The following is an 11,306-nucleotide window of genomic DNA, read 5'->3' as shown; positions in this document are numbered from 1 at the left end:
TGAGTGAATGAATGAACGAGAGGGAGAACGAGGGAACCGGATGAGTTTGACCTGATGGACCTTGAGGTACAAGTAAACGATCGGTGGGATGGGGCAAAAAAACATTCCTGGTAAAGCGAATGACGGTGTCCTGTTTGGGTTCAAATTCCAAAGACGCCCGTTAACACTGCACTGTTTTTTCATATAAATGCCACCTAAATCTAGGTGCTGTGCAACCCGGAAGTACTTCACTGGCACCGGTGACCCAGGAGGTGAGTGTGTAAGCACTCTGTCCTGGTCAGGCAGCTCTTTCGGATGACCCACAAATGGGGCCGACTTCGCTCCCAAGACAAGGTGCCTGCTCTGTCGGGAACGGCTCTCAGCGCTGACACCTCCCAAAGCCTCCGGGAAGGACGAGTTCTTGGAGATGGCAGCTTCCGCGCAGTGACTCTCGGTGTCCCTGTGACAGATCACATAAGAGCACTTTGTTTAGTAAGGAATTTAAATCGCCCTCCAGCACCTTGGCTACTGAGGACCTGTGGAGGGGTGAAAAATCAAGAGGAGGAAAACAGAGCCTCAGATGAGGGTAAGAAAGACCCCGAAGACCACGTCCTCTGCGTTTGACTAGCAGAGCAGACCTTAAGATGGACAATTGACCAGAAGTGCCGTGGAAACACTGACTGTGTAGGAGTTTGCTTATTCCACGACATTCCAGAAAGTTATTGACATTTCAGTGGATACAAGGCTTCGGATTATGGGCCTGTTTGACACGTGTTCACTTGCATAAGTAACACTGGAAATATGTCACGATACAGTCAGTCCCCTGGGAATGCGACCTTTGATGAGGAAAAAAAAAATTTTTGATATAACATACCCAGTGACATTTCAAACAGTTGGGGAATTACGCAAAAATCAGATTTATCCTTTTATCAAATATTTTTAAGCACGGACCATGTGCGAAGACCGAGCTAGGTATTTGTAATATAAGAATAGAAAACGTCTCGTTCCTGTCACCAGGGAAAATGAGGCCGCATCACTGAGCATCTGCCCCACGGTGCGGACAGTCGAGAACAGTAATGATTAAAATACATTATGGTAAGTACTATTTAATTTATAAATACTATGACATAGAAGCAAATAACAGAAATGCCTTTTACAGTGTGAGGGAAGATGAACCTCAGGGTGCTTCTGAAGGAGAAAATGTAAAAGCTGAGTCTTGGCTGATGCAGAAGTTGGCCGTTTGGAAGAAACTGAGGAGAGTTGGTTAAGAACAAATCCTGGGAGAGAGACCGGCGTATCCAGTTTTCAGTGAGTTTGACGAGTGCGAGGTCATTATTATTTTTTCTCTTAAGAGTTGTTGAGAACACCAAGAAACGTCTGTGTATGTGGGTTATACTTATCTATATTTACTGTATTAGAAATTAAAATAGAAATCTAAAATCATATTTAGTAATCTATTTAAAAATAAGAATAATTAACTTATTGTTAACATAAAACAACATAGTTTATGAAAATTACTACATTTAAAAAATACTAGGAAGTTTCTTTCTAAGCTCAGGTTGCTGGACACTTGATTTCTAAAAATGTAAATGTCACTTGAAGGCTCGAAGACTATTTTATGATTTAAATTTTTATGCTTACTCTTTTATTTATATATTTGAATAATGTATATTTAAGGCATACATTATAATCAATGTACATATACATAGTGAAATGTTTACTTGGCTCAAGCTAGTTGATATATCATCTCGAATAGTTACCTTTTTTGTGATGATGAGTGTGCTTTTTTATTAGTGATGAATATTACTTTTTTAACATATTTCCAGTATTCAATATCGTATTATAGTCATCATCCTATGTGTTAGATCTCTAGATTTATCCATCCTACAGAATTGCAAATTTGTGCCCTTTGACCAAAGTTTCCCATTCCGCCTTCTCCCCCTGGCAATTACTATTTTAGTCTCTCCTTCAGTGAGTTCAACTTCTTATTTTAGATTTCACATGGGAGATAATATAAGATTTTTTTCTGTCTAGCTTATTCTACTTAATATAGTGTCTTCCAGTTTCATTTACGTTGTGGCAAATGGCAGGATTTCCTTCTTTCTCATGGCTAAATATTACTCATATGTATGCGGATAATATTGCAATAAACATGGAAGTGCAGACAATATTTGATGAGAGAAAAATATCTCGTGAAGATTTCTCAGATAGTCTCTCTGAGACAGTGATTTCATCTCCTTTAGATATATACCCAGAAGTGGGATGGCTGGGTCATGTGGCACTCCTATTTTTAATTTTTTGAGGAGACTTCACATTGTTTTCCATTTACGTTTCCCAACAAAAGTGTGCAAAGGTTCCATTTTCTCCACATTCTTGCCGATACTTGTTAAATTGTCTTTTTCACAGCAGCCATTCTAATAAACCCAAGGTGGTATCTTATTGCGATTTGAGTCGCATTTCCGTCATGATTAGTGATGCTGAGCATCTTTCCATATATCTGTTAGCCCTAAGTGTGTCTTCTTTTGAGAAATGCCTATCCAGGTGCTCTGCCAATTTTTAAATCGGATTTTTTAATGAAGTCGTATGGTTTGCAAATATTTTCTCCTATTCCTTAAGTTGTCTCTTCACTCTTTTGATTTTTTACTTTGCTGTTAAGTTTTTTGCTTCCTACAATTGCATTTGTCTATTTATTTGCTTTTGTTGCCTGTTCTTTCTGGGTTATATTCAAAAATATAATTGGTCAAGAAGTTTTTTTTAATAGTTTTATGTTTTTAAATCTTATATTTAAGTATTTAATCTATTTTGAGTTTTTTTTTTGTGTGTGTGTGTATATGGAATGAATTCCATTCTTCATTTTTTTCTAACAGTTTTATGATTTTAAACCTTCTATTTAAGTATTGAATCCATTTTCAGTTGATTTTTGTGTATGGAGTGACACAAGGGTCCTATCTCATTTTCTGCATGTGAAAACCAGTTTTCCCAGCTCCACTTAGGGAAGAGACTGTCCTTTCCCCACTGCGTGTTCTTGGCAACTTTGTTGACGATCAGTTGACAACAAAGACGTGGATTGATTTCTGAACTCACTCCTCTGCTCCCTTGATCTATATGTCTGATTTTACGCCAGTACCATGCTGTTTGATTGCTATACCTTTGCAGTAAATTTTGAAATTGGGTAGTATGAGGTCTCCAACTTTTTTTTTTTTTTTTTTGCTCAAAATTGCTTTGGATGTTTGTGACCTTCTGTGGTTCCATACAGATTTTAAGATTTTAAGGATTTAAGATTCTATTTATGGGAATAGAATAGCAATTGAAATTCTGGTAGGGATTGCATTGAATCTTTAGGTTGCTATGGGTTGGATGGGCATTTTGACAATATCCATCCATTGCTGAGCACTGAATAGATATCTTTCCATTTTGTGTGTGTCTTCTTCAGTTTCTTTTAGCAAGGTCTTATAATTTTCAGTGTACAGATTTTTCACCTCCTTGGTTAAATTTATTCCTAAATATCTTATTTATCTTGATGATATTATAAATTGAATTATATTTGAAATTTTTTGTGTGTGCATTTTTTGTTAGTGTATAGAAATGCAACTGAGTTTTTTAGGCTGATTTTGTATCCTGCAACTTAACTAAATTTGTTGATTAGTTCTAGTAGTTTTTTGGTGGAGTATTTAGGGTTTTCTACATAGAAGATCATGCCATCTGCAAACGGTTTTACTTTTTTCTTTCTGTTTTGGATATTTTTTCTTTCTTTCCTTTTTTTTTTTTTTTTTTTTTTTGCCTCTGAGTGATATTAAATAGAAGTAGCGAGAGTAGGCATCCTTGTATTGGTCTTGATCTTATAGGAATACTTGCAACCTTCCACCACTGGATATGATGTTAGCTATGGGCTTGTCATTTACGGCTTTTTATGTTGGGGTACTCTCCTTTTATACCCAAATTGCTGTATTTTGTCAAATGTCTTGTCTATTGAGATAATCATATTTTTATCTTTAATTCTGTTACTGAGATGTATTACATTTATTGATTTATGTATGTTGAACCATTTTTGCATCTAAGAAATAAATCCCATTCGATCGTGATGTAAACGCCCTGAAATGTGCTGTTGAATTTGATGTGTGAGTATTTTGTGAAAGATTTTCACATCTACGTTCGTCAGGGATACTGGCTTGTGATTTATTTTTTCTCGTAGTGTTCTTTTCTTGCTTTGTATGAGGATAATGCTGGCCAAGTAAGATAATTTCCTCCTCTTCAAGTTTTGGAAGAGTTTTGAAAGGATTGACATTGATTCTACCTTAAACGTTTCATGGAATTCACCAGTGAAACCGTTTAGTCCTTGGCTTTCCACTGCTGGGAGGCTTTTGATGACTGATTCAATAGCTTCACTCATTATAGCTCCGTTCAGACTTTCTGTTTCTAAGACACACATAGTCAGCTCTGTGCTCTCTTTCTCTCTCTCTTTCTCTCTCTCTCTCTCTCTCTCTCTCTCTCTCTCTCTCTCTCTCTCTCTCTCTCTCTCTCTCTCTCTCTCTCTCTCTTCATTTGTATGGATACAATTTTATATAATTTTGGTCAGAAAAGATACTTGCTATGATTCCAATCTTCTGAAATTTGATAAGACTGCTTTTGTGGGCCAGCACGTGCTCCGTCCTGGAGAGTGTTCCAGATGCAAAGAATGTATGATCTGTTGCTGTTGGATGAAATGTTCCGTGCGTGCCGTGTAGAGTTCTGTGGTCTACAGTGTTCGCTGATTCCTTATTGCTTTGCTGTCTAGACCATCTCTCCATTGTAGAAAATGAGGTATTGAAATTCTCCATTGTTCTTGTTTGGCTGTCCATTTCTCTCTTCATTTCTGTCAATATTTGCTTTATACATTCAAGTGTTTCAATGTTAGTTGTATATATATTTGCAATTGTTATATCCGCTTGATAATTGACTTCTTTATCATTATATATAATGATCTTCTTTGTCCCTTTTCACAGTTTTTGACTTAAAATCTATTTTTTTCTTAACATACATACATCCACCACTGTTCTCTCTCTCTCTCTCTCTCTCTCTCTCTCTCTCTCTCTCTATATATATATATATATATATATATATAATTTTTTAATTAGTCTGTGCTTTTCTCACCTCAAATAAAGGTAGGAAGAACCTCCTTATGTTCTAGTAATTGATTTCTATGGGCTAAATAGAGGTGTGAAATTTCTTTCTCAAAGATATCTGTATATATTTTTTTATAATTTGAATAGATATAACCAGATAATTTTCTTTAAAAAAGGGTGGTATTACTCTCCCTTTGCATCAGAAACATTTTAAAAGTATCCTGTACCAACCATGGCTACCAGAAGTAGGTTTTATGTCTTACACATTTTCAATCTGACTAATGTAAAGTGGGATATTATTGCTACTTTTGTTTACATCTGTCTGCTAGTAAATTTGATCTTTCCATAGTTTCATGGACTTTAAATTTGCATTTCTGTTAATTATTACATTTAATTTTCTTTGTATTATTTGTTCCCTTCTTGTGAACTCATAGTAGCTCCTTTTATATTATAATTAGTAACACATTACCTCTGTATACTAAAATTTTTCCACCTTACGTCACATGTTTGTCTATTAGCTTTTTTTTTTTTTTTTTTTTTTTTTTTTAGGCAAGGCAACCCTTCGTTGACCTCATAGACAGCAAGGACTTTGTCAGCTTACAATTCCTTATTTTTTATTTTTTACACCTACAGCGCCTGGTCTTCCTAGGTGGTCTCCCATCCAAGTACTAACCAGGCCTGACCCTGCTTAGCTTCTGAGATCAGCTGGATTGGGCTTGTTCAGGGTGGCATGGCTGTAGACTACTAGTGTTTTTTTTTTTATGGTAGTTTTTGCTATACAAAGTTTTAAATTTTTCTATAATCCAATATGCTAATTTTTCCTTAAAAAACATCTAGGTTTCAGAAAGAAAATCTCTTTGATCCTTATTTGTAGTATGCTATGTTTTCTGTTGACTTTAACTCCCTCTCTGTTTAACATTCGGCCATCTAAAATGAGTTTTACTATGTGACCCAAAATATGTGTGAGGGTAGAGCCACTTATTTTTGTCTTCTAGATAGACAGCCAACTGTGACAATATCATTTACTAAATAACCTATTGATTGGTGATCGGATTATACTATCACCTATTTCTAGGCTCTGAAATCCACTGTCGTTCCAGTGATTCGTTTTTTTAATTTCGCGTTTCAGTAATGCTCCGCTAGCTTGCGATGTGTCACGTCCACCCCCTAACATCAGCGTTTTAAACCAATGTATCCAACAGATACGTGTTTTTGCTCATTCTGCATGCCCAATGGCTCCGCCACGAGACCCACAATGAAGTAGCCTGCACGCACATACAGCCTTCCTCTTCCTCACAGCAAAGAGAAGGGAGATGTGACTAAGCACTCACTGGTCTTTCCTCCTGGAAATGACACACTCGATATTATGCTCATGCTTGGGAAATACCACAGGGAGTAGAACAGCCATAATGTTTACCTTTACAGACAAACGCTACCGTGATTTCAGTAATATCAGTAGTGATACTGCGGGTTGGTATCTTCCAACAGTTCAGAAATATCCTTAGTATTTATCTTTTCCATCAAACCCATCACATTATCTGTCTTTGCTCTCCTTCTGGAACTCAAATAGTCTATGTTCGATTTTCTCAGATTATCCTCTGCTGATTCTAGTTGATAGTTTATATTTCCACCTCTTTACCTTCTATGCGGAATTACTGATAATTTATAGTGATATATTCTCCTATCTGCTGATTTCCTCTGCTGTGGCTATTTTTAAAGCATATTTTTTTTTAAGTTTTAATTTCTTTTTTTATCAGTTTTCATTTTTAGAACTTGTACATGGTTTTTTTTGCAAGTCCACTAAGTCGTTTTTAGCAAGTTCCGAATTTTTACACTGTTTTTCAAAGTTAATTATATTTCTTTAAACGGAGGAACAGTTGCCATATATATTTGATAATTTCTACATATAAAAGTTTAGGTCTATTATTTCAAGGTATTTTACCGCTTATCCTTGGGCACGATGTCTTCATTCCTTGTGCAGTTAGGTATTTTCGATTGTTAGCTACTAATGTCCCATGAATAATTAATTGTGGGATTATTTAAGGCATAGGATCAACATGTTATTATTTGAAATTATTTCAATCTGTCGCTCCATGGTGCCTATGGGCATTTGAAATCGGGACTACTTTAAATTAAATTGATGACTATACGTGTTTTGGACCATCTGTTATATAAATGGTGATACAAGAGCACAAAAGCCAGTTTGCGGGGTGTGTGTGGGTGTGTGTGTGTGTGTGTGTGTACGTATACGTATATGTATATGTATATATATTTCCCCTCTGCTTTTCTCTTTATCAGACTGCTGTCCTAGTAGTATCTGGGAGAAGTAGAGGGGAGGAGTTGGGCTCACCTGAGACTTACCTTGATTACGGGCACTTACCTGTTTAAGTCCCCACCTTTATCTCCTATCAGAACCCCCTTTTTGATGGGCTCTTGGCTTTCTCTGCTGTCTCCGTGCTTAGCAAGGTCAACTAAAATGGAAGGTCAAAGGGCTCTGGTGGTGGTAAATAAAGTGTTTGGGCAAATCATCCCACAGAGAACAGTTAGAAATTTGTGAATACACACACACATACACACACACACACACACACACACACACACACTTCGAATGCACTGAGAAGTTTTAAGGAGCTGGAGAAGAGTTCACTTTTGAAAATTGCAACTGCAATGAGTAAGAATTACAAGTTTTCACCTCTCTTGTCTGAGGGCGCTCCAAACTGCCATTGTCACACAGGTGAAAACTCTCCCACCCTTGCCCATTTGAGGTGACAGAAGGCAGAGTTCTGAGCTGCAAGAGTGGTTAGAGATATTTAACGAGCAAATGTTGGAAGCAGAAAGAAGGACTTGTGAGACCCATAATCTGAGCATAAACTCTTCCTGTATACTTGTCTGATAACATAACCAAATATGTTCAGAGGAGAACCCTGCAGACCCCAGGTGAAAAGAAGCGAAGAGAATTGAGCATAGCTATTCCGGTGTACACCATGGATAAACATAATTTTAAGTTTCAATCAGGCAAAGCAAATGCAAAATAGAAAGACAATAACAATGAAAAAATCCTCAGAAAACCCCAATAAAAATCAGAATTACTCTAACATAGTATTTAAATACCCAGTTTTCAGAGGAAAATGCGTACATCTTCAAAGAAGCAGGACAGTAGTACATCTTCTCCGGAAAGAAGGGAGTCAATAGAAACTTACTTCGAGTGGATCCAGATATCGATTTAACAGAAAAAAAGCCTGTTATAAATATGTTCAAAGGAAGACAGTGGCCTCCACAGAGGAGGGGGTAGAGAACTTCAAGAGGGGAGTAGAAAGTGTGGGCAGTGACCATGCTACAGAGTGAAGTGTGGTAAGTGAAATAAAAAAAAAACTCAGCGGACGGACTCAGCAGCGGACTGGAGATGGAAGGAATGCTCGCGCGACTTGAAGATCGGTCACCAGCCATTAGTCCCTCTGAAGAACAAAGGAGACAAGAGAAATGCACAGAGCCTCAGAGGCCTGCGACCCCACCTCAATGTTCCAGTGCGGATGTAACTGAAGTTTCAGAGAGGCGAGAGTAAAAGGAACAGACAGAAGAAACATCTATGTGAACGATCGTTTAAAAATTCCCGCATTTGGTGCAAAGGTTTACCTACAGATCCATGAAGCTCAGCAAACTCCAAGCAGGATAAGGAAATAGAAATTTCATCTGGGCACATTACAACCGAGACACTGAAAGTTAGAAATCAGAGAAATTGTGGGGAAAGAAAAAAACCACTTTACGTAAGGAGGAGCAAAAATGTGATATATCCTGAATTCTCTTTAGAAAAAAAATAGAAGCCAGAAAGTTTTGGAACAAAGGATTAGAAGAGTTGAGAGAAAGAAAACAGCAAAACTGTCACCTAAGAATCCTACCCGCAACTAAAGTATCCTGAAATAATTAAGAGGAAAACATAAACAAAAATTGTCACCACCAGACTTGCATTCTAAGAAACGCTGAAAAGAGTTTTCGAGCTGAAGAGAGATGACCCAACACCCCACGTGTGAGCTACGGGAAGGAGAGAAGAGTGATGAGAATGGGGGGCGCGTGAGCAAACGGGAAAGACTGTCACACGCACGCGCATGTGTGCGTGTGCACACACACTTGTGTGCACGCATGAGCACGTACGTGTCCACACACTCTAACCACGGCACTGGTCCATCGGTCTCCATAGGACTGTGCAGAGAGGCGGCTGGTACCCAGCCTTTAACATAACTGCTGTATCGTGACCTTTCCCTGGAGAAAACTTGATTCGTAGACGTGTCGTTCAGGCCCTCTGAGTCGTCTGGAGTAAGCGGAGTCACACCCTGTGTAACTGAAACCTTTAGTGTTTATCATTAAATGACATATGACTATTTACAGCAAGAACATACCACTGTTTTGTTGGGCTTATAACATATATAGATCGGATACAGTACGTGTGGCAATAAACACTGAGGATGTCGAATAAAAATAGGTGAGTCAGAAGTTTCCTAGATTTTACTGGAAGTAATCGAGTAATAATTCCAAGTCTACTGTTAAACATTAAACATAGCTATTGTAATCCCTAGAGAAACTACCAAAAGCATTCAAAGAAATATAACTTAAAAACCAATAGGAAGAATAAAATCAAATCATAAAAATATTTATTTAACAAAAATGAATGAAAAGAGGGAAAAAAGAACAAATATTAAAGAGAAGAGAAATAGTAAACAAATAATAAAAAGGCAAACAAATATAATAATATTAATAATGTTGTTAAATATAAACAGAATAATTCAACCGAGACAGAGATCGTCAGACTGGATTTGAAAATAGCCAGTTCTAGTCTGTCTCCACGAGAAACACCTGAAACACAGTAACGGAAATATGTTGAAAATGTATTATTAGAAAAAATGTACTATGAAAATGAAGAACGTCAAAAAGGAAATGCTATATTAATAAAAGACAAAATAAACCTCTAGAAGTATTTCTGCAAAGAGAGAGAGAGAATAATGATAAAAGATGATAAGTAGACATATACTTACCTACATATATACATACATATAAATTGCTATTGCAAAAACCGACAGAATTTAAGGGAGAAACAGACAAATCCACAAGCCGATTTGAAGATGTTAACAAACATGCTTGACGATATTTGTGTACTTTTCTTCGTGACCTACTGGACAGTTGAAGAAAAATAATTCCGAATGTAGTAGATCTGATGGCCCACCTTGCCACAATTGACATTTCTTTATCAGCCGGTTTAACGACAGCAAGATGTGTTGTTTCTAGCATCACGGTCAAACCGCGCCGGGGCGCGCAAACGCTGTCACCATCCCTGAGCGTTTCTTCTGTGTTCGCCCTTTCCCGGTTCGGCGCTTCGTTTTATGTTAGTTTTGTTGTTTGGCTGGAGTCTTCTCTCAAGCGCTTTTATGAAAGCAGCGTATCTGAGTTTTTGCGTGCCCTTAAGCTAATTTATTGTTCTTTTCCGTGCTGACCATTTTATAGGTGATCATTTGCGCATATCTTCTTTCCTTCTCTTTTCTTCCAGTGTTTTAAAGGAAAAGGCTGACTTTTGTTTTGTTTTGTTTTTGTTTTTTATCTTGTAGGAAACTGGCCTTTCAGCTAAAAGCTTTTAAGACCTTCCCTGTCCTCCCAGAACCAAGGGGTTTTTCCACGCCTTGATTTGGTCGCCGGTTCCTTATCTATCGATCTTCTCTAGGGCAGGGGGCGGCTCCGAATGGCCGGTTCGGATCTTCTTTCCTCTACCAGCCCCTAGACGTCATCGATTAATCAGTCATCACCGAGAATCAATTCCCTATCATCGAGAGAAAGTTCTCGTTGAGCCTGCGTCCTCCTTCCAAAGCTCACGGTGCGAACTCGCTGGTCCCCAGCCCACGCTCCGGTTCCCTCGTGCTTCCCTCGGGGCGCCATTTCCACGCGTATTCGCATGAGCTTCGACGTGTCTCGAACTCGGATTCACAGACCACGATCTCGACAGTGTCTGCGTTCTTCCTCGGGCACCTGCTGCAAGGTGTGATAGGGAAATCGTGTGTTTTCGTTTTCACCCTTAGAAAGAATCGTGTGTGTGGGCGATACCCTTCACGCCACTTACGCACTCTCTCTCTCTCTCCCTCTCTCTCTCTCCCTCTCTCCCTCTCTCTCTCTCTCTCCCCACTCCCTCATTTTGTGGGGCTCGTCTGTGCCCTCTGGCTGGCTGGTGACCTGTTTCTCCCCTCT

At 38.3% G+C, this 11,306-nt stretch overlaps 1 pseudogene; it reads right to left on the bottom strand.

Moving 5' to 3' along the window:
- Nucleotides 1-5,705: 5,705 nt before the first annotated feature.
- On the bottom strand, nucleotides 5,706-5,823 carry LOC118605278 (annotated as a pseudogene).
- Between the last annotated feature and the right edge of the window lie 5,483 nt (nucleotides 5,824-11,306).

Source organism: Rousettus aegyptiacus, unplaced genomic scaffold (genome assembly GCF_014176215.1).
Source record: "Rousettus aegyptiacus isolate mRouAeg1 unplaced genomic scaffold, mRouAeg1.p scaffold_m13_p_1, whole genome shotgun sequence".
Classification (NCBI taxonomy): Eukaryota; Metazoa; Chordata; class Mammalia; order Chiroptera; family Pteropodidae; genus Rousettus; species Rousettus aegyptiacus.
The sequence above is the reverse complement of the archived record's forward strand: the minus strand, read 5'-3'. Positions and strand labels throughout refer to the sequence as shown.